Below are 22,324 nucleotides of genomic sequence, written 5' to 3' on the forward strand. Positions count from 1 at the left end.
ATGTCTATTCTCGCACGTTTATATTGCGTATTCAAATTTATAAAGATCCAGGGACACGTCAGAGCTCTGGCGTACCATGAGCTAACATAACGTTAGCTCGTGCCTTCAGATAAAATTCCAATTAAAGTGTCGCAGCCTAAATTCCAGATAAAAAATTTAGGCAGCAACACGTCTGAAACATAAAATTTGAAATGTCAATTCCAATTAAAGTGTCGCAGCCTAAATTTTATGGGTCGCGACCTATCTTTAATTTCTTCAATTCTCGACCTTAGATAGCTTGTACACTGCCGCCACTTCAACATTTCAATCCTGAAAGTCTGGAATGCTCCTAAAACTTTATTTTAACCTCATCTCAGCGAGTCTTTTTTCAATCTATGATTCATAAACTACACTTGCTATCAAAATGTCAGATTTATCATCATAAAATACAATGTATAAAATATGTGGTAAAGTCACGAAACTAAGTTAAAACTACTAAAAAAAATGCTATCATAACACCATCCAAGCATAGAAAAACTTATCAAATATTAATGTAAAACTGACCTTATCAAGGATCGATCCCGAGCCCTTAGGTTTGAGTTGTTGCACTCAAAAACCATCCCGAGGCTCAAAACCCTTTAAGTGTCTTGGCTCAAAACAATTAACTGGCGGCAATGAAATATTTTAATAACCATCTTCAGAAAAAATAAAAGAAATTGTCTCAATAAAATTGTTTAATCTAATATACTAATATAGTGAAAAAAAATCAATTAAAAAATAAACATAAAAGTATTCAGTATAAAAGTACACATTGTTGACCCTCGAATTGGTCAACGACACAGAGTTAGATAAACGATATAAAGCGAAAACAAGAAGAAATTAAGATGAAAAAGTAAACGACACAAACAATTTATAGTGGTTCGGCCCCAATCGGATGGTAATGACCTACGTCTACTTAGTGTTCTTATTGATGTAGTATTCCAAGAGCAGTGATCAATGAACTAGGGTTAACGAGTTTCACTAGATCTTAAATAATACAATTGTGATGGATAACAACATTGTGTTTTCTTTCTTAGAATATCTTAGGCCTAGAGTTCTCAAGCCAAATGTTCGAAAAACTAAAAATGAAAAGTCCCTCTCTTGAGCCTTTTGATTCTTATTTATAGGCTCAAGAAAGTTACATGGGCTAATGGGTCTTAATTACATTTAACACATGCGTATCCAAACAATAATGAAAATTGTCTTTAATACGTGATTAACATATTGTATATTTGAAGGAAATAATTGAATATATGGGATCAGGCTGGTCGCCCATAATAAATTGATAAGCCAATGATCCTGATCGAGGGTTGAGGAGAAAATGTTCACTTAAATCTGCCACGTATTTCTCACATGTAGATGAAATTCTGCCACATCATCAGGTGGTCCATTCTTGGGTAAACACATTGACCAATAAATTAACAAAAATGTTTATGTGACCATAACATGTTATTCTAATGTATTCTTTTATTTTTATTTTATTGATAAAGGTTTAATAAAAAGGACAACTATGTATAATTATAATCTACCCGTCGAACTAAATTTTTTTTGTTTATTTTACTATATCATGATAAAAATAAATGAAAACATTGTTTAACAATATCATTATTGTCTAACATATACGATATTGCTTATTTTATTAAAACGAGATATACAAATATGGCAACTATGTACATTTACCACATCTACCAATTTAAAGAAAAAAATAACAATTAAAAAAATAAACAAAATTATTTAAAATAAAATATATTCATTATGCATGACAGAATAAACAATATTTTCCAAAAAATAAACATAAACTATATATTGTATATTCATAGTAAGAAATATTCATAAAAATAAATATAAACATAGTTGTATATTCATAAAAATGAAAAAAAAAATTAACATACAAAACAATCCAAAAAATTAAAAAATGACATCATGAGCATAAATATAAAAATAAACAAAATTTTTACTAATAATAACCAAGACATTAAATTTAAAATAAAAATATACTATTCAGTTTAGAAAAATAAACAAAAGAGTAACGTTAAAATAATAATAAACATATTTGTTTAGAAAAAAAAACATATTTGTTTATAATAATGAACAATAATCAATGATCAATAAAAAATACAGTCTTGAAATAAGCTAACATAAAAAAAATAATGAATATTAATGTGAAAGAGTCGTGGTTTTCATTTATTTTTTGGCATATATGTGATGATTTTTTAAATAAATGTCAATGTGAAAAGATTACTAAAATGAGAAGTTATGATTACAAATTCCTAATTTAACAATTTTAACAATAAATTATATTTAAAAGAAATGTAAAATAAAATTAGAAAGAAAAATAATCTTATTAATTAAAATCTAAAGATGGTAAAGGTTTGTATAAAAAATGAAATTAGTATTATTCGTATTAATATAATAATATAAAATATTATTGTAATGAGTTGTGTAAAAATCTCATAGTGTGCTTTTAAAAAAAAGTCCTTATTACAATAACCCCACAACAAAAGTCTCCACGTAAATAACTTGTTTTTGTCTGCGTATTTTTTAAACGCATGAGGAGAAGTGTTTTTTCTTGTAGTAATCACGGGTTAAAATGACTGTGATATTCTAGAATTTTCCTAATTATCTTTTCTTATTTTTTGTATTTATCATAAAGATTTTTCTTCTCTCTCTATGATATTTAATTATCATAAATGTCGTGGTAGTATATATATAGGTGGGGACAAGTAGTTAAGACTTTTGTTTTGTTGGTTATTTACGTAATTGAACATTGGGAGAAAGGCTTCAATGCATATATAATTGAATGAGAATTGCTGGTGCCAAATAATTGATATATTGTTATTTGTGCAATTTAATATTAAGTCTCATTTATTTGAATTTAATAAGTATTATAAAATATCATTAACTAATTATGAGGTGTCACCTCATATTGGTAAAATATTAAAAAACAACAGTCATAACTGAACATACATAATTGACCCAGGATTAAAAACTCACTAACTATGTAATATATATAGAGAGAGAGAGTAAGAAAACTTTAGTTCTCATCTCATGGCCAAGTGCTTGGAAGATGACATAATGCATGAATAATTTGACCGCAATTAATTATAGTAAAGTGGAGTGTCCCACTCATTAATATTATTATACTACAATTTGGACTATATATGTGAATAGTCGTAGTCTACGTGAATTTAATATTATTATTATTTAAGATTATTGTAAAAAAAACAAAGAAAAAGTGAGCACATACACTTGATGATAATATAAGGAAGATTCCACGAGACATACAGCTTAATTCATTCGATATTGTAGCAGACTTGAATTCGATAATATAATGGCCTTTCCATGGCTTCATTTCCTCTGAATTTCCTGCATTGACAGACGACGTCGTTTTCATCATTTCTCATCTCAATCACTCTCTCTATATATATTGATAAACAAGGCAATATAAGCAATTAGCAAAAAATCATAATAATATCAAGATGAAGATGAGGCAGCTATCATGGATGGTCTTAAGCTTCTTATTTGCTTTTCTTATTCTGTCGTCTCAACATCCCTCCTTTGCCGCCCGCCCCGGCCCCCGCCGCTTCTGTAGGTATATATATTTTTCTAAATTCAATACACAATTTGAATTCATTATATTATTTCTCGTTGGAATATTGTTTATTAGCAATATAAATAACACTACTCATATTTTTTTCTATAGAGTTAACAATTGATAACAAAATTATTATTTGTCGTAAGATTGAGTATTAATTCTATCAATTATCCTTAATTATGTATGTACAACTTTTTTTTATATCATGTATATAAATATAGGAAATCTAATTATATATTCTTTTTCTCATATTTTATAGTAAATATGAAGAAGAAGAACGAGGTGCTCTGGACTGTATCCCAAAACGAGCCCCTCCATCCCCAGCAGGAGGTGTGCGTGGACATCCTTAACAAGAGACAGTACAAGAAATAATAGTTATAGAGGCGACTCTAGGTCGCTTTTTGAAATTTTATAATATGATAACATTGGTTGTGCCTATTTCGGTTGATGTGAGAATATTGTATTTTACTATTTTCATCACAATGTATCTTGAATTACTATTTTCACATTTATATTCTTCTCAATAAATTTTTGTCATTTTATTTCTTGTTCGAGTGATATATAATTTATGAGATTACATATAGTATAATGAGTATTTGGTATAATAAAATAAAATAAAATATATTGCAGTATATATGCCCTCTCTTTTTATTATTTTTATTCACTACAAAAATTATTAATTGAATTTCATGATGCATAATTATAATGCAATTAAAAAAATCATTATAATATTGCACAATCACTACTACTGAAAATATAGGCTTTAACCTCCATTATTGAAGATTGGACTCCATTATTGAGGTTGAGCCTCTTGATATCGTATCCACTGACAAGCCTAGTCGTGACCAAATGCAATTAGAGAGAACATAGTGACTGTGAGAGAGAGAGAGACCTTGAGAGAAAGAGAGAAAGAGAGAAGAGAGATGGGGTTTTCAATATATAATTGATGTGGGTAATTTCTTTTAACAACAATTGTGAGTTATTTTCATTATTGGCGACAACTGACAGTGTGACAAATATGGCTATTACTCCACTGTGAATCCCTAGCTATCACCATAAGACTCACTCAACAATGTTGACTGTAACAATAATTTAGTAGTTTATTTTGTTTTCAACTTTTAATGTTGTTCAAAATAATTAGTGCTCTAAAGACATCTTGGGATTAGGAATTTGGTGCGCTACAATAAAATGGTGCATATATATATATAAAACTTTTTTTTTTTTTTTTTTTTGATAAATCAGGAAAATTTCATTACTTCAAACAACTTCATACATAAACCAATTCAGCACCTCAATGCAAGGCCAAAAACAACTAATAAAAACAAATTAAACAGCCCCTTTACAAAACCCCAAACCAATTTTTATCCCTTTGACTAAGTTTCTTTGGCAATATGTACGTAATTCTATTTTTAATACTAACTATAGTATTTTGAACAATTAACTCAGGCTAAATAACTTCCCTAGCCACAAAACATCATTCCAAGCCTTCCAAAGATGATAAAGCAAAGTTGCTATGGCAGCCGAAAAAACTAGCTTATGAAATTTACTAACTGAAGCCCTCTCAATCCACCTAATGACCTTCCCCAAAGAAGTTAGTTTAGTTCTCCAATTCAGCCAATGTAAAACCTATGGTAACATGTCAAACTAAAATGGTAATTAAAAAACAGATGCTCACATGATTCTTCAACTTGACCACAAAAGAAACAGTCAGATTGCTCAAGAACTCCATGTCTTTTAAGTCTATCTTTGGTATTCAATCTATTATGAATAGCCAGCAAAAGAATAAAACTATGTTTAAGAGTATTTAATCTTCCCCAAACCTCTTTACTCCATTGCACTTTGTCAAGAGCAGAATGAATAAAGGAATAACCAGTGCTTATTTGATACTCTTCTTTGTGTAATTTCAACCTTACTATCAACTTGTTAAATTTCCCTTTAACTTAATCAATTTTCCTACAATACCAACTACTAGAAGCAGGGGCCGAGTAATTCCACCAATCTTCTTGTTTGATATATAGACATGGTGAACTCATTTACCCAAAAATTATCCTTCTTCTCAGCAACAGCCCAAACATACTTTCCAATAGCTGCAATATTCCAGGCTATGCTATTTTTAAAACCCAAACCACCAGATTTCTTCGACTGGCACACAGAATCCCAAGCAATTCGACCCAGACCAGCCGAATAAGCTTGACCACTCCAAAGAAATGCCCAACACATAGCATAAATCTCTTTCAAAAATCTTAACAGGAATAATCATGATCTGATTCCAGTAAGAATGTATTGAAAGCAACATTGAGTTGATCAAGATTACACGACCAGCAAAAGAAATGCTTCTAGAACTCCAACATTTTAGCTGAGCAAGCATTTTATCAAGAAGAAGTTGACAATCTTTAGCTGAAATCCTCTTGGAACAAATTGGCACTCCAAGATATTTGAATGGGAGATGACTTCTGCTATAACCCGAGGCATCAAGAATCCTTTGAATTTCAGACTCATTCATGCCACAACAGTAAATGGCTGATTTGGACTGATTTGGAAAGAGACCTGAAGAGTTAGAGAATAACTGAAGGCCTTGCAACAAATAAAAGATGGATATGAAGTCTCCATGACAAAATAATAAAACATCATCAGCAAAACTTAGATGCTTAAGCTGGAGCCCTTCACACCTGGCATGAAATTTAAAGTCTTTCTTCTTTCCAACTTGCTGCAGAATTCTGGAGAGATATTCCATCCCCAACACAAACAATAATGGAGACATGGGATCTCCCTGCCGTAGGCCCCTCTTGGACTCAAAGAAACCATGTAAGGATCCATTGAACATAATAGAGAATTTCGGAGTTCTAACACACTGCATAACCAGCTGAGTGAAATGATTTGGAAAGTTAAATGCTTCAAGCATTTCCTCAATAAAATCTCATTCAATCGTATCATAGGCTTTCCTCAAATCTAACTTTATCATGCATTTCGGTTTACCAGCCTTCCTCCCATAGTGGCAAACAAGATCTTGACAGATCATAATATTTTGAGCAATAACCTCCCTTTAACAAACCCTCCTTAATTTTGAGCAATAATCACAGGCAAAATAGACCTCAATCTAGAGCAAATCAATTTAGTAGCCACCTTATACAGAACATTGCAGCAAGCAATAGGTCGAAAGTCACTCACATATTTTGGGCAATTACTTTTTGGAATTAGAGTTAGAATAGTAGTGTTCCATTCCTTTAAAATTTTCCCAGAGTGCAAAAAGGAAAGGATAGGATCACTGATTTCAGATCCAACTAAATCCTTGTTATCTTTGAAGAAATAACTACCATAGCCATCTGGACCAGGGGCCTTAGTACCAAGAATCTCCCAAATAGCCTTCTGAACTTCCTCTTTACTATAAGGTAAAGGGAGAATTAGCTTGCTCACTAGTTAGGATAGTACCTTGATGAACCACTCTTTTAATCACTTTAGTCCTCAACGCCATCTTATTGCCTAATAATTTCTGGTAGAATTCTAAGAAGGTTGCTGAAACTTGGTCAGGTTTATCAACCCAATCCCCTAATTCAGTAGTTATAGAATAAATTCTATTCTGACTACTCCTCTCCCTTATGCTTGCATGAAAGAAAGCAGTGTTAGAATCGCCCTGTGGGCTCCATTTGATCTTAGCTTTTTGCTGTAAAAAAAGATCTTAGCTTTTTGCTGTAAAAAAAGAACAATAAGACCTGTGTAACTCATAATTATATATATATAATTCAATATACCTATTTATTCAGAACTTTTTCAAGCTATTTATAATATTTAACATACTCACAGTCCACCTACAATTGCAAATAGTACTTGAAATCAAGCAAGTCTTTAGTATTTACTTATTTATTATGATATTACCGTGTCAGTAGTTGGACTTTTGTAATTATTGATAGTGGACGTGTTATAAAATCGCATATATAAATATATATATTTATATTTATATATATTAGGTGATCGAGAGAAGGAAACCATATTTGGATTCTAGGTAGCAACATTATAACATTTTGTACACAAATGGAAAATTATTAGGTACTAGACAGTGTGTTTTTTTATCACTGCATATATGGATATACATTAGTTCTTACTCCTATATATCTATCAAACTATAAAATCTCTGGATCATATATATCTATATAAAATATTAATTAATGAAATAAAATAACCAAAGTTGGTGATTATAATCCAATATAGCACTTTATTCGACTACTCTCAAATAAAAACCTCTTGTTATAGCTTAATAATTATACATTTTATGGATGTTATGATCAATAATAGATTGTGCTTTCCATATATATATATATATTTACATAATACTCAAAGTCCACTTTCAATACGTATGGTATATGAAATCAGCAAGAAACTAAGTCTTTTATTTATTGTGGCACGATGCCATATATAATAGTCATTATTACTATTAGCTTACAAAAAGGGAAGGAAATGACTTGGTCAAATTGGTAATTGTCATTATTGTCAGATATTTTATATTTATTACTACCTAATTGTAATGTTTTAGACAACATATATTTAATTAATTAACAAAGATAACTATTCATCCAACATGTTATATAAAACTACTCTAGCCTTACATTTTTTATTATTTTTTAGTGTAACTTATTATATATATATGGAAAGTTCTCAATGGTTACTATCATAAATGGGTACTAACAATTATGATGATGTGGTAACATAGTAACTTGGTATAACAAGTCACCAATAAGTAAATATTTTTTTACACTAATTTCGAAATTAATTATTTTTTGTTTGCCTTAATTAATGATGTTTCTAACCAATGAGAAACACTAGCTATATTTAGAAATTGACGTGCATTTGAAAAATAAAAATTTTATAATATTATATTTTCATAATAAATACATGTTTTTCATCAAGTAACCCTTCCAAAAATTTGAAAAAATCAAAATGTATTTTTAGAAATATTAATTAACAACTATAAATATGGACCATTGATCTTAATCTAACGGTTAATATTAAAGTAACCATCTATGGATAGTAACCATTAAGAGTGCACCCATATATATATATAAATATATATATATATCGATCTATTTGCTATACATTTTTATTAGCTGAATCAATGACTTGGCATTTTGGCCATCAATAATGGGAAGGATTTTCATAGCAGACAGTGGCTGCAGAAGAGGTCATTTACTGCATGTGATAAATACTTAATAATAAATAAGGATTTGAATTATTATGTATGGAATCAGAGACCGATCTCCTTCAAAATTCCGTGGAAAAGAAATATTTTATAGAATTACTTTTATAACTATTCTTAATTTTCTTCAAATTAATGATCTTTATTCTCTTCTCTGCCTTTGTTCCCTCATGGAATACAAATTTATGTTATATATATATATAAATATATAAATATAACAATGCATGCTTAGTGTTTTGTATGTACGCTTTATATGTGTAATCTGAGTTATATATAGTCTCATTTTTTTGCTAAAATTATTTAATATCTAACTTTTTATTTTATCTTATATTAACTCGGATAGCTTGTAGGAAGAATTATATGTAAGTGGTAAAGAATTTCATCAAATTGTTTCGTTAACGTCAAATTCTGAAATTAATAAAAGTAAGACTAATGGTTGTATATGTACTGTTCTGTGTATGTTCTAGGTCTAGATATTTTTTATATTTTATTTGCAGGATTTTAAATTTTGGGATAGATGAAAATATAATCGTTCTGTTGCCGAATTTTTTTATAGAATTGTAAAATTTAGAGATATTGTGAATATTAGTAGAAGTACTTAATAAAGTTTCTAATTTAATAAATAGTGAATTGATAAGTAAAATAATATATATTTTTAATTATGATTAAATAAAATTTACAATAACATTATGCAAACAAATTTTATTAAAAATAAACATTAATCTCGAATATTAATTAAATAATTTAAGGAATAAATCCTAAAGTAATTAAATAGCTTTTAACGTAATCAATATGTAATTTAATATATAGGGAATTAATATGTAAAATAATAATATTTGTTAGTTCTGATAAAATGAAATTAACAAATATATTATTAGAAAACCAATTTCAAACATAATCTTAATAATTATTAAAATTACTTTAATTGTAAAAGATTAACCGTTGATTGTAATTAAAATTAATATTTGATGAAAGAAAAAAAATTATCAAATTTAAATAATTTTAATAATATTTACACTCAAATATATTATAGTTAGATATCATAAAACAACATAATAAACTTCAAAGAGCATAAGACATTATAAAACAATATTTAATAAAATTTGTTTTTCCTTGGTAATAAGAAATTATTACCAAAGATATGATAGTGTGCTATTATCACCTAGTGATATTTTTTTTATTTTATTAGTGTTCATCACAAGAAGCCTTAGACTCGTTCGGAAAGGGTGAGTCGTTGAAGACTCTTAAATTTTCCTCTCTCTGAATTATGACACACACACAAATAGATTGTAAGTTTGATGATAAGTGTTTTGTGCAGTGCTACACTCAATGTCGATCGAAAAGAGCTGGATTAATTTGACGGATCGATTATCTGATGAGTATAAAGCGGTTGTGATGGATTTTCTTCAGAGAGCTAGGCAGTGCGTTGACTCAAGGGGATTGGTGAAATGTCTATGTAGAAGGTGTGTCAACGTTGAATTTCAGACGATTGATGTATTAGAAAATTATCTCTTTGTAAATAGTTTTCTTCGGAAATATACCAATTGGCATTGGCATGGAGAGGTTGAAATATTATCAATGAGGAAAGTGATAGAGCAAAATGATGAAGATAAAATGATGGATGTGTTAGGAAACTCATACAGGATCTTTATTTATTTTCATGTAGATCTAATATTAAACAAATTAATATGCGATAACCTAGAACATGTTTCTAAAATTGAATTCAAAGATAAACAATGTTAAGAATACTTACACTATATGCAGCGGAATGAATGAGTCATTCCTTCAGCTTCTATATAACTCTTGTATCATTTATGTCGCAGAGTATTTCCAAGAAACTGAACCGATCTTCTATAATCTTCACAGTCTTCCAAGGTATCCTTAGAATCACCTACACTCACTACAAGAAAAAACATTTAGAATAACTCTGAAAAAGTGCTATAAAAAACAGTTTATAACACTTTATCAAATGTTAACATAGGCCGTGTTATTAAAAGTCCAAACATTTTTATAATAATTTTCAAGTGTTATCAATAGTGTTATAATTAACTATTATATAACATTTTTTCTTTGTTATAATATACATATAATATCTATTTATCAAGCTTGTAAATATGATGTCAAGAGCAACTAATTATGCCTATTTCATAACATTATTTAAGAGTTATAAAAAATGTTATTATAGATTTTTTATAACATTTCGTGCTTGTTATATTATATTAATGATAACGTTTGATTATAGTTGTAATTATCTAAACTAAGCACTATAATATGTTATAAATGATGAATTTATAACAATTTCTTTTTGTTATATTATAAATGTAATAGCATTTATTATTGTCATATATTTTAAAACAAATTATTATATTTTATTTATATATTATTTTAATAAATTTTATTATGTATATATTTTGATCAAATATATTACAAAAACAAATATTCACAAAATATTAATATCATTACATTAGTAATTAAGTGCAATACAAAACATTTCTAAAATATTAACTAAACAGTTAAGCTAATATATAAAAGTAGTACACCACAAAATAAAAAAAATAAAAAAAACACTTCTAAAATTTTGTAGCCGAACTCGAATCTGTCATCACTGGATCATGTGGTATACTCCGAAGAAACTTTATATAGTAGGAAGTACCTGACCAAATTTAGAACACAAACTTAAAACCAATAAACCAGGTCACAACAAGTCTAATTAACATGTCTCAAGTAAAAAAAGTTTAGGATATAATTATTTTTTTTTAAATGTAAGGTTCAGTAGCATAACAGCTATTTTTCAATAAATCCTAAATTTACATAAGTAAATTACTAGCATTTGTAGAGTACAAACTTGTGTTAGTGTGAGAATTTACATTAAAAGCATTGCAAACAAAACAAAATGATCAAGAGCACAAACCTCAACCAGATGTGGAACTGAGAAATGTAGGTTTCAAGAGTAACCTTTCCAAGCCATCTACATATAAATTGTCAAAAGTATAACGTTAAAAAAATTAGAAGAATAAATGATCCTGATGTTTGAGCCTTTTTAAGGGTTAGACAATTCATATGGAGAAATTTCGGAACTGCTGGGTGAAGTTCCGCAAACTTGTATAAACCCTGGTAAAAAAAAAAGAAGAGAAATTAAAGATAGAAAGAAGTGTCCTGTGAATCTATGCAAATGATTTATGTCATCATAATATTATCCATATTATTACTCATGTATAACACGCACGTTATAGGGATCCATGAGGTGTAGGGATGGAGCTTGTTATATGAAACCTTGTCGAGCTTGTAAATGTACTCGAACCATAAATAACCAACCTACACAAAGGATCATGAATGAAGTGAGAAGAATATATATATATATATAAAACAATATTGTTCAGCTAAAGAAACCAAAGGGAAAAATAATTATTAGACAGGCGAGCATGAACATTCAATGATTTACATTTGGATGACAATATGCATATATCATTCCAATGATCCATATATAACGATCAAGTCCAGATCTGAAATGCCACTCATGCAGCCGAGAGAGATCTGGCTTTGCAGGATCGGTATACCCTGCATGGTGCAGAATAAGGAAAGATATGAGATTACTTTAGTTTTAGTCTATTTTTTTATTTTTGGCGAAAAAAAATCTATTGTTAGAAAATACATATGACACATTAAATGGAAATGAAATAAAAAAAAAAAATTCACCTGAGTAAAACGTGCAAGACTAAAATCTTTTCTGATGTAATAGTAGGAAAAGTTGTCAAATCCAATCATCCAAACATATGCAGCAATAAAGACACGGATCGCATTATATATCTCAGTTGCAGCAAAGTAATGATACATCAAAAATAGGACCTGTTAATGGGAAAAAAATAGTCATGGTCATAAGATATGGAAATTTTAATCAGAAACTGTTCGCAGAAATAAATTTTCAAAATAGGAATTTAATAATTTCAAGTAATGTAGGATCAAATAAGGTTTGCAGGCTTAGTTCTCAGAACTGAATACTTTTATGGTTCCAGACTCCTAGAATAATCAAAGAAAAAGAAATAAGATAAAAATGATTTATCTTTGTTATGGCCACATGAAACTTAGTGCCATTAATTCGATCAACCAAATATGAGTTTATATATGTATGAATATATATATATATAGAGAGAGAGAGAGAGAGAGAGAGAGAGAAAACAGAGAGACAGAAAGTAAAATACTAGTATATCAAGAATCAGTGAAAGAAGGTGCAAAACAGAGGTTTGTGCTCTTGAATAATTAAAGCATTGCAAAGAATTTCAAACTACTAGGAATTAAAAGCTTATTGATGCAGCAAAGCAAAGCAAAGATAATTGGATGATTTAAGTTAATTACAACTTACTGAAGTACCTTTCTGATTGAAGTATATATGCTATCCTTTGTTGTACTTGGTTTCTCATGTCTTGGTACACACAACACAATCAATCTGGGTAATGCAGCCACTTATTCCCTAATTTGTACAATGCTAGTTACGGAACATAAACTATATGATGAGAACTCACTACTAACACTTGTGTTTTATCAACCTTCATATAGCCTTTGATCAAAGTGAATCTGGTAAACCCCGTTTGATAACATCAGTTCATATAACTCTTTCAGTTTCTCCACTTTGCAAAGAGAATCAATTACAATACTATATGTACATACATCAGCTAAAATTTCAGAATCAATCATGTTGATTAGGAGTCTATGGGCTTCTTCAAAACTACCAAATTATATAAGCAGATTAATATCAATCACTTGAAACTTTAAAGAAGGACCCAATACCCTTGCCCAAAGACATGTTTCCTTTTCCTTTAGTTCTATCTCAGTCTACCAATGCATAGGCCTGGTTACCATCCCAGACATACAAATTGTTTGAGCTGCTAGCTGCAATGACTGATTTATTATCATGAGTCATAGTCAGATCAAGAACAAAACCAAGGCAACAGTAGAGTGTGCGACTTAATGATCCAGTATTGGTATCCCAAATTTTGATTGACCTGTCCTGTCCACCAGTAATCAATTGATCAGAATTGTACTCAACACAATATGGAGGCACAACCACCTTCATGGGCGTGGATCTTGTTTTTGCATGTAGAGAGAAAAAATGACTCCACAAAGCCAAGTTTCCATAAACAGAAAACGAGCACACGCACGCACCAAAAAAATGAAAAAACGATCTAACTCTGTTCTATTAACCAATAAAATTACTCATTCCAATAGTGATATATTCCATTAGCACATTAGAGCATCTAAATGCGTGTTACACCAAGAACAAACAGGTTTCAAAGTTAGAGAGAAAACCTGAGAAACTAGAGGCTTCGATAGAGCGATATAGGCCGGAGCATGAGCGCCTTCTTCAACCCAAAGTCGCTTTCGCTTAATACATGCTTTATTGCCTCCCTGGCTATTTCTTCCCGCGATCTAGATAGATAACAATCCCACCAAAACCATAGTCAAAACCAACACTAACACAGATCCATCCACAGATCATCACTGTGATCACTGAAACCAATTCGATAGTTTCCCGAGAAAATGCAGGCAAAATTGAATAAAATCCATAAATTTACTCAAAGCAAAATCAATCCTCAATTTCTATAAATCGTAATTAATAAACCAAGGCAGTCCTTTGTATATAATAAACTTTCCAAAAACCAAACAGAAGAAGAGTTAAAAAACAACATTGCTAATAAAAAAACTTACAAAATGATCGAACTGGAAGATTTTTCAGCGATCGATCGAAGCTTACAAGGAAATGGGTTTAGGTTTTGGCAAAAAGAATTGGGAACTTGGGATTGGAACTAGTATAAACGAATCGTGAGCTTGATAATAAGGTTATCATCACCAATTTCCGGCGATTAGATTGGCGGCGTAGTCACCGTCGGTGAGGAGAGCAAGTGGAGAAGATCTAGGATACTTCGTTCAGAGAGAGAGAAGAGTTTTTTTTTTTTTTGTATGAACAGGCTTTATAATTAGCCTTATTATATTTGTCAGCCCAATATTCAAAAGCCAATGGTATTATTTTTAAGATATTGACCCAATTTTTCAATAATAACACTTTTCAAAAAGTGTAATTCTTTTAATGTGATATAAACTCTAAAATGTTGTAGTGACTAGAGTGTGCAATTATTAACACATGAGATAAATAGAGAGAGAAGAATAGAAAATAACAAAGAGGCTTAGAAAATGACTTGTGTTTAGAGAGAATCTAAAAACTATCAGAAAATCTAACTTGTGACTTGTGTGACTTCTGAACTTATGTTTTCATCTCTCACTTAGCACTCCTTTTATAGACTCAATTATGCCATTTAATTTAATTAAAAATCAATAAAATAATAGTCAATTAACAGCCCTAGGTCGAAATTATCATGGGCTTTAGGCCCGTGAAATTTCTCATTTGATTATAAGCCCATTGGACTTAAAATCAAAGCATGTATTATTTTCTATTGATTTAATTAATTAAATTCTGAAACTATCCAAAATTGACCTAGTCAACTTTGATAATTCTAATCGATAATTAAATCAATTAATTAAGACTGTCTAAATGATGTGGGAACCATGGGCCTATGAAATCAATTTTAATTTGGGTTGTTTCGAATTTGTAAATTTTAGTTTTATTAATTAGTTTCTAATAATCTTTTATATTTTTTAAAATTTTAAATGATTTTTATAGTATTTAAAGAATTTAGGGATATTAGCGGCGATAATACCCAAATCATATATAGAGTTACACTTTAATACCTAAATTTACGAGTATAAAAATGTGACAGGTGGATACTTAACGGGCAAATAACGGTGTGTATTAATGGTTGCACCAAAATTATAAATTTATGTAATATTACGGAAAAAAATTGGTATTTAAGTGTAACTTTAAAAAAAAAAAATTGAATATTATTGCCACCAATATCCTTATATATAAAAAAATGTAAGTTTGTGGCAAGAGAATGCATGACAATGGCTGCAATATATAGTGTAAAAGAAAAATTATAAATATATTAAATTTTATATGTGAAAAGTGTTAGGGAAATATTACAATGGAGATTATTATAATCAAAATTAACACAATATATATAATATTAAATGATAATACATAAGTGAAGGAAAAAGATAAGAAGAGATTACATACCTTATGTAAATTATCATAAGTACAGGAGGTAGAAGATAAAGATCTCAAGACTTAAACAAGGATCAAAAATTTTGTCCTAAAAGTTATTTCCTCCCTCATAAGAATACTTTGAGAATACTCTCTAGAAAGGTTTCTAAAGATTTATCAAGTCCTCTCTTATACTTAGCATAGTGTTCTAAAGATAAGCATTTCATCACAAGTGTATTTCAAGTCAGCAAAATAGTCTCTATTTATAGAGTTTGAGATCACCAATTGATTTTCAAATTCCACCAACCTCCTTAGGTGTTAAAAATGATAAATTGGGTGCTTATTGAAATTAAAGAGATGATTTGGGGGTTATTTGAGGTGTTACAACTTTCAAGGCATTAAAAAGATGCTTCAAAATAGAAACTGTCAGGTTACTGATTTGTAACCCCAAATAACAACTTTGATTACAAGCTATCAAAACATCATATATATTCTCTCATGCAATTTTGTAACATCCAAACACTTAGGGAAATTTCATGTTATATGCATAATATCTTAATAAAATTTTTTAATATGCCAACATAAGTTACTATCCCAAATATATGACAATTTCAATTTTTTAGACAAAAATACCCCTAACATTCAAACGTCAATTTTCTCTCTCAATCCAAACTTAATCTCTCTAACATATATCATTCTCTCACTCTCTCTAACATTCTAATCTTAGAGGTCTCGAAAAAATACCAAAATTTAAAAAAAAATCATGTGAAACCGACATTTGAGTGAAAAAATATGAACCTCTAAAGTTTTCGTCACATTTCAGTGCTGAGCATCAAAAAGACATTTTTTTGGACAAAAATCAAGTTTTCATGATTGCATCGAAACATCATCGATGCACCATCGATTTTGCATCGAAAAGACATCATTTTGGCAAAAAACACAAGTTTTCATTATTGCATCATAAGAGTATCAAAATTGTATCGAAAAACCATAAAAAAAAGCATCTAAATTGCATCAAAACAATGCATTTTTTATGCAATTTTGATGCTTTTGCGATGCAATCATGAAACTTGATTTTTGGAAAAAATAATGTTTTTTTATGCAAAATCAATGATGTTTCGATGAAAAATTGATGTTCTTGCGATGCAAACATGAAAATTTGTTTTTTGCCAAAACGATGATTTTTTTATGCAAAATCGATGGTGTTTCGATGTTGTTGGGATGTAATCATGAAAACTTAATTTTTGGCCAAAACGAAGCTTTTTCGATTCAAAATCGATAGTGTTTCGATGCTCTTGCGATGCAATCATAAAAACTTATTTTTTGGCTAAAACGATACTTTTTCGATGCAAAGTCGATGGTGTTTCGATGCAAAATCGATGGTGCATCGATGATGTTTCGATGTTGTTGCAATGCGATCTTGAAAACTTGATTTTTGGCCAAAACGATGCTTTTTTGATGCAAAATTGATGCTTTGTACTAAAATTTAACGAAAATTTTGGAGTTTCATATATTTTTCACTCAAATGTCTGTTTCAGATGATTTTTTTTAATTTTGGTATTTTTTTTAGATCTACACTTTCTTATAGATTGAATGATCCCTTTTGGGTTGGCTTTTGGAACTGAAAAGGTTATTGACGTCAAATTCATAACTGAATTATGAATTAACCTTCACTAGTAATGTAAATGGTACTCTAGGAATCAAGATATAATTAAAAGGGTAAAACAGTAATTTTATTTCCATTTAATTATGAATCATCAATAGATGATTAATTTGTATGTAATGATTATATCAATGGACACTTTATGGTTACAATAAAGTACTCAATAAATATGTCTTTAATTCTCAAGAGTTGAGTATCATATTTATAGTGGAATAATCATGAAATTAATAAATGTGATTATTGAATCAAAGAGTTTTGGTTAATAATCTTTTATTTATTGGAGCTTGGAATTATTAGTCCATAGGTCTCCGGAGCAGCTCTATAAACACTAATTAAGGTAAGAATTGATACAAGGGTTAAACTGTGAATGAGCTATTTGAGAGAATATATTTATTCTTCGGGAAAAATGTGCAATTATGTGATAATTGAAGTTGCACAATTTATTATTGCATTTGTGTAATTTTCGAAATTGTGTGGAAATAAAGTAAATTGATTTTAATCAATTATTTTACCTTACTGTGAATAAATAAATATGGATAGTCAAAATTGGTTTTGATTATTTTATTTATTTAATTAATAATACGATGATAATGGAAATTCAAATTTTGAATTTTGAATTTGAAATTCAAGTTATTATCTTTTTCCTTAAAAAGATGATACCTTATTTAGATTTCTAATTATTAATTAATTACAATAAAAACACATGAAAAAATCAAAATCTCATTTTTCTGGGATAGGCCACACACGTGTGGCACATCTAATGTTATCAGATATTGTTTTTTTATTTATATTTTTAATTAATTAATTAAACATTTTAAAAGGAATTTTAAAAAGGAATTTTAGATTTTTGTCTATTATCCTTATTATTATAAAAGATGATTAATTTTCTTTATTATTATTATTATGGTAATAATCTCAATTTATTATATATGATAGAAAATAGAAACAAAAAGTCTGATCAAGTTTTTTACAAAAAAGAAAAACTATCTTCTTTTTCACAAAAGCAAAACCTATTCTCTCTAGTCTATAATCAAAAGTCTCATGTGTTGAGAATACTTTTGATTCACAAAATTGATCATTGTTCTTTATGTGCCCACCCACATCTTGAGGTGTAGAGAACATCTTGGAAGATCTAAGTGTGAGTACTCGAGCAAGGATAGGAAGATTGAAATACATACGAAAAGATCAAAATACATACAAAAAGATTCAACAATCGGGCCAAGCCCTAATCATATATATCACGTATTGGGTGCAGTTTTCTTACCTTAGGTCCGAGTGCAAAGTGTACTAAGAACGACCATTGAGCACGATCCTAGTTTTGAGCACCTAGTGATAACCTAGTCACAACCAATAGAGAAATCTCGTCAAAACGAGTGAATAAAGGCTTATGGACCGAGTCCTAGCCTGCGGAACATCGAATTCTACTAAATCGAGTAGTAGGATTGATCCCGAGCCCTTAGGTTTGAGTTCCCACACTCAAAAATCCTGCTATGGCTCAAAACCCTTTCCGCGTCGCAACTTAAAACAATTAACCGGCCACAATTCCATGAAATATTTGAATAACCATCTTCAGAAAAAATAAAAGAAATTGTCTAAATAAAATTGTTTGATCTGATAAACTAATATAGTGAAAAAAAAAATTGAATTAAAAAATAAACATAAAAGCACTACTACAAATAAGGATTTTTATGGCTCACTTTGCGAGTCCTAAAAAAGTTTTTAGGACTCGCGGAGAGCGAGTCCTCTATTTGAGAGCCTTAAAAAGTGAGGCTTTTTAGGACTCGCAGCGAGTCCTAAAAAAATTTATTTTTAATTTTAAAAAAATGAATTGGTAGCCAAAGCTCCCACCGGAGCTCCGGCGACAGCGGCGGCGCCACCACCCTACGACGGTGGTTTGAGAAAACAGTGATTGGCTTTCGAAGCCTAAGGCTCGGGGAACACGTGGTGGTGGTGGTTCTTCGTGGAACAGAATGTGGTGGCGGGATTGGTGGTAAAAAGTTTCAGACTCCATAGATTCCAACGAACACCAAAAGTGAAATCTGACGACTTATAACTCGATCCTTGGTTGGGTTTTGCTCGCACGAAAGTGTTGAGTACGATGGTGGTGGTGGCTCGACTCACAACAACCCAAGGTGGTCGGAATCTCGTCAAAGTCTTTGGGAAAACCCAAAACGGAAGGCTTCGTTGTCCATCTTAGATGGTGCGTGAGGGCACGAGCTCGCGGGGGTCGAAGCTTCGGTGGCCTCTAAAAAAAAAGCAAACTTTTTTAGGACACAGAAAGTTTTTAGCGCTCGTGGAAGAAATTCTTTAAAAACTCGCAACGCGAGTCCTAAAAGGTCCAGGAGCTGTTTTTAGAACTCACATAATCTAGGTGAGTGTCCTAAAATAATATTTTTGTAGTAGTGAAGTATTCAATATGAAAGTACACATTGACCAATAAATTAACAAAAATGTTTATATAACTATAACCTGTTATTCTAATGTATTATTTTATTTTTATTTTTATTTTATTGATAAAGGTTTAATAAAGAGGACAACTATGTATAATTATAATCTGCCCAGTCGAACTAAAAATATTTTTGTTTATTTTATTATACCATGATCAAAATAAATGAAAATATTTTTAACAATAGCGTTATTGTCTAACATATACCATATTGTTTATTTTATTAAAACGAGATACACAAATATGAAAACAATGTACATTTACCACATCTACCGATTTAAAGCAAAAAATAACAATTAAAAAAATAAACAAATTTCTTTAAAATACAATATATTTATTCAACATTGACAAAATAAACAATGTGTTCCAAAAAATAAACATAAACTACTGTATATTCATAGCAAGAAATATTCATAAAAATAAATATAAACATAACTGTATATTCATAAAAAAGAAAAAAAATTAACATACAAAACAATCCAAAAAATTAAAAAATGACATCATGAGCATTAACATAAAAATAAACAAAACTGTTACTAATAATAACCAATACATTAAATTTAAAATAAAAAATATACTATTGAGTTTAGAAAAATAAACAAAATAGTGATGTTAAAATAATAAACATGTTTGTTTAGAAAAAAAAAATTGTTTATAACAATAAACAATAATCAATGATCAATAAAAAATACAGTCTTGAAATAAACTAACATCATAAAAGAATGAATGCCAATGTGAAAGAGTCGTGGTTTTTCTTTTCAATATGTAAATCCGTGGGGTTTCCATGGCTTCATTAATTTCCTCTGAATTTCCTGCATTGACAGACGACGTCGTTTTCATCATTTCTCATCTCAATCACTCTATATATATATATATATATATATATATATTGATAAACAAGGCAATATAAGCAATTAGCAAATAATCATAATAATATCAAGATGAAGATGAGGCAGCTATCATGGATGGTCTTAAGCTTCTTATTTGCTATTCTTATTCTGTCCTCTCAACATCCCTCCTTTGCCGCCCGCCCCCGCCCCCGCGCCTGTAGGTATATATATTTTTCTAAATTCAATACACAATTTGAATTCATTATATTATTTCTATACAGTTAACAATTGATAACAAAATCATTATTTGTCGTAAGATTGGGTATTAATGCTATCAATTTTCCTAAATTATGTATGTATAATTTTTTTTTTATATCATGTATATAATATATAGGGAATCTAATTATATATTCTTTTTCTCATATCTTATAGAATAAATGAAGGTGAAGAACGAGGTGCTCTGGACTGTACCCCAAAACGAGCCCCTCCATCCCCATCAGGAGGTGCGCCTGGACATCATTAACAAGAGACACTACAAGAAATAATAGTTGTAGAGGCGACTCTATGTTGCCTATTCATATTTATTTATATAGTTATTGATCGAAATGTTGTGAAATTTTATAATATGTCAACAAATTATATATAATAACTTTGGTTGTGCCTATTTCGTTTGATGTGGGAATATTGTATTTTACTACTTTCATCACATGCGTATTGTGTAATGTATTTCTATGCAAATTCTTCTTGAATAACTATTTTCACATTCATATTCTTCTCAATAAATTTTTTTAATTTTTTTCTGGTTCAAGTGATATATAATTTATGAGATTGCATAAAGTATAATGAGCAATTGATTTAAGAAAATAAAATATATTGCAATATATATGCCCTCTGTTTTTATTATTTTTATTCACTACAACAATTACTAATTGAATTTGATAATGCATAATTATAATGCAATTAAAAAAATTATTATAATATCTCACAATCACTACTAAAAATATAGCCTTTAACATCCATTATTGAAGATTGGACTCCATTATTGAGGTTGACCCTCTTGCTGTCGTATCCACTAACCCTCATGCACCAACAAGCGTAGTGTACAACTGAAATAAAATTAATGAAATATATATATAATTAATCAAATAAAATTACCAAAGTTGGTGATTATATATAATCCAATGTTATCAATAATAGATTGTGCTATCCATGTATATATATATATATATTTATTTACATAATTTGTGTTCAACGCTCTTCATGTATAGAACATTTAACTCAAAGTCCACTTTCAATAAGAAACTGCTAAGTCCTTTATTTATTTATTGTGGCACTATGCCATATATAATAAGTATATATTTTGTTTGATGATAATGATGGTCGCCATTATTACTATTATCTTAAGAAAAGGGAAGGAAATGACTTGGTCAAATTGATAATAGTCATTCTTGTCAGATATTTTATATTTAATACTAGCTAATTGTAATGTTT

General features: G+C 29.5%; 2 long non-coding RNA genes across 3 annotated transcripts; one reads left to right on the forward strand and one right to left on the reverse strand.

Moving 5' to 3' along the window:
- Window positions 1-3,271: 3,271 nt before the first annotated feature.
- Window positions 3,272-4,247, forward strand: LOC133783401 (uncharacterized). The gene is made up of 2 exons (XR_009870879.1): window positions 3,272-3,610; window positions 3,873-4,247. It is a non-coding gene; the product is annotated as an uncharacterized LOC133783401 (long non-coding RNA).
- Window positions 4,248-12,241: 7,994 nt separating this feature from the next.
- On the reverse strand, window positions 12,242-14,742 carry LOC133783403 (uncharacterized). Of its 2 annotated transcripts, none has more exons than XR_009870882.1 (5): window positions 14,505-14,742; window positions 14,106-14,225; window positions 13,170-13,801; window positions 12,498-12,647; window positions 12,242-12,359 (listed from the first exon to the last, which is right to left on the reverse strand). It is a non-coding gene; the product is annotated as an uncharacterized LOC133783403 (long non-coding RNA). The 2 variants fall into 2 exon arrangements; XR_009870881.1 differs by having other exon boundaries at window positions 13,170-13,806.
- Window positions 14,743-22,324: the final 7,582 nt, after the last annotated feature.

Source organism: Humulus lupulus, chromosome 6 (assembly GCF_963169125.1).
Source record: "Humulus lupulus chromosome 6, drHumLupu1.1, whole genome shotgun sequence".
NCBI lineage: Eukaryota > Viridiplantae > Streptophyta > Magnoliopsida > Rosales > Cannabaceae > Humulus > Humulus lupulus.